The sequence below is a fragment of the Carlito syrichta genome, unplaced genomic scaffold (assembly GCF_000164805.1).
Source record: "Carlito syrichta isolate Samal-C Ts95f unplaced genomic scaffold, Tarsius_syrichta-2.0.1 Scaffold128086, whole genome shotgun sequence".
In the NCBI taxonomy this organism is placed as follows: Eukaryota; Metazoa; Chordata; class Mammalia; order Primates; family Tarsiidae; genus Carlito; species Carlito syrichta.
The window spans coordinates 834-4,015 of NW_007072182.1; positions in this window are offsets into that span (position 1 = coordinate 834).

Here is a 3,182-nt window from a genome sequence, read left to right on the forward strand (position 1 = left end):
GCATCCACAAACAGGTGTATGAGCACTCTGGAACCTATTTCCCTCTGCCTTACAATCTGTCCATTCAGCAGTATGTAGTCTTGGTTCCTGTACCAACTGATGAGCTTGAAGAACTCTTCCTATAAGAAGGTGGAGAAGAAGCTGGGAATCCAGAAGGAGGCCAAGTTCATCCTTAGCCACATGGATTCAAACAGTGCAGGCTGGTACCAGTGCCAGTACAGGAAGCAATTCAGCTGGTCCCTGTACAGTGCAGACCTGGAGCTGGCTGTGGCAGGTGAATGGGCATCAGGGGCTCCGGCCTCCAGTAGGATTTGCCTTAATATATTTAACACAATTGATGTTGACCTATTGAGGTCTTATCTTCCTCCACAATAGGTGCCTACTAGTCTCGCCTGTGTATGTCCAGGCTGACTGTCCAGAGTCTTGTCACCAGGCAGGACTATGAAGCAGTACACCATTAAAATAAACCATGGAGAATCTGCTGTATGCAGTGACTCATTCCTATAATCCCAGCAATTTTGGAGGCTGAGGCAGGATGATTGCTTGAGGCCTGGAGTTCGAGATCAGCCTTGACAACAAAGTGAGACCTTGTTTCAACAGCTTGATCTTGGACTTCCAGTTTCCAGAATTCTTAGAAAATAAATTTTTGTTGTGTGAGGCACCCAGCCTATAAGTGAAAGTCATCTCTCATAGAAAAGGAAGAACTTCTTACAAGGTGTATCCCAGAGCCTTGGTAGCAGAACAAAGGACATTGGAGAACAATAAACTGGGAAGCCCATTCCAAAGAGCAGAGCCAGGCCCTGATCAGAGCCTCCCCACCCACAGGGTGAGAAGCCTGCACCTGTTTAAAAAAAAAAAAGGTACAGCTAAGAAGCTAATAGAAAAGAAAATGGAATATTTAAAAATATTGGCTGGCCTGTAACCACAGCACTTTGTGAGGTGGGGGGCAAGAGGATTGCCTGAGCCCAGGGGTTCAAGATCAGCCTGGGCAACTTGGCAGACCTCGTCTCTACAATAAATAAAAAAATTATCCAGGCATGGTAGCATGTGCCTGTAGTTTCCAGCTACTTGGAGGCTGAAGCAGAAGAATCACCTGAGCCCAGCAGGCTGAGGCTGCAGTAGACATGACCTGCTACTGCACTCCAGCCTGGGCATTAGAGTGAGATCCCGATTCAAAAATTAATTTATTAATTAAAATTAATGAATGAATTAATTTAAAAATACTATATCATTATTTCATTTGTATGAAAATCTACAACAGGTAAAATTAATCAGCAGTGCTAGAAGTCACAAAAGTCATCAACTTGTACACTTAAAATGTATGGTTTTTACTGTATGTGAATTAATGGCTTAAAAGTTTATTTAAAAAGTTTTTAAAAACGGTTTGTATCTTTGATCTTGTAAGTCCATTTGGTGAATTTAGCCGTGGAAGACAGTTTTAATTTCTGCTTGCTGGACATCCCTAACCCCATCTGTTTTGGGATATCATCTGCTTTTCTTCTTATGTTATTATCCTTTTTCAGTGGATGTAGTCTTGGTGAACAGGCAATTATATTGCCTTGTTCTTCCCTGGTCATAGGTGGACATGTGACCCAAGATAGCCAATAAGACTATCTATACCTAAAATTTGAATATTGAGTCACATGATCCAAGGACAAAAAATGTTTGCAGCTGTCTCATTATGCTAGTGATCAGCATCTACAAGATGGTCAATGTTTTATTTAGTCCTTGGCTGTGGTCCTTGCCCATTACCACTGTGCTTTTGGATTGCAGAGCTGCTTGATAGATTTCTCTCTTCTGTCAAAGACACTCTCTGGTGCACTGGAATTGTCAGCCCCAGTGACAGGCTGCCACGGACAGTTCTGGGAAGCTAAAATTCTTGGACTCACAGAAATAATTCTGTTGTTCTGAGTAACTCTTAAATTACTCAATGCACTACACAGATGCTGCGTCCTACTAGATAATTCAAGGTAGTCATTCTACTACCCCTATATAATGATGGGGGCTCCTGTGATGTTGTCTAAGGCCCATGTGCCTGAACATATCAGGTAGCTGTTCCCACACTGGGGTCTCAACTTTTAATTTTTTTAAATAGAGACAGGGTCTTGCTCTGTCACCAAGGCTGGAGTGCAGTGGCATGTTCATAGCTCACTACAGCCTCGATTTCCTGGGCTCCCACTTTGGGTTCTTACTGACTTTCTGGAATCTTCCTATGAAAGTAGACCTATGTATTCAGATGACCTAGATCTTTTTTAAAAAAGACTTTCATTCCTACACTGGGATGCATGAAGAGGTGGATATGGGCTGGGCATGGTGGTTCACACCTGTAATCCCACCACTTTGGGAGGCAGAAGTGAGAGGATTGCCTGAGTCCACGGGTTCAAGACTAGCCAGGGCAACATGGCAAGACCTTGTCTCTACAATAAATAAAAAAATTAGCCAGGTGTGGTGGCACATGCCTATAGTTCCAGTTACTTGGAAAGCTGAGGCAGAAGGATTGCCTGAGCCCAGCAGGTCGAGGATGCAGTAGCCATGAGTGTGCCACTGCACTCTAGCATGGGAGACAGAGTGAGGTACCAACTCAAAAAAAAAAAAAAAAAAAAAAAAAAAAAAGAGGTGGATGTGGTGGAGATGGAGGTGGTGGTAGTGGTGCTGGCAGAGGTCAGGGGATAGGGTGCAGGGTACTCCCTCCATAATAAGGTTCCTATACTTTATACTCTGAGATTTCCCTCCTTTTCTCTTTCTCTTCTCCATGGAAACTGGCTGGTCTAAGGGATAGGGAAGCTCTATTCATCAAGTTGCTCCCAAACCTACTGTGTTGTCTATGCATATGAGTTCTTCCTATTTCCCTGCGGGGGCTAGACTTTTGAAACACCAAAACAAAAAACTCCTGTTTCTCTCTTTTGTGCCTTCTCACTTAAAACAAATGAGCACAGAACCACGTAAATGCTGCCTCAATGGGGGAAAGGGTTGCAAAGTAGCATCAGTTCAAATTTGTATTTAATTTTTTGGAGTTGGAGTATCGCTTTCATGATAACTAGCCTGTTCCTATGATAACCTGTTAATCTATAAACCCATAAATAGACTAATCCATTCATGAGGGCAGAGCCCACAAGACCCAATCACCTCTTAAAGGCCCTACTCCCCTATACTGTACAATGAAGATTAAGTTTCTCTCTCTC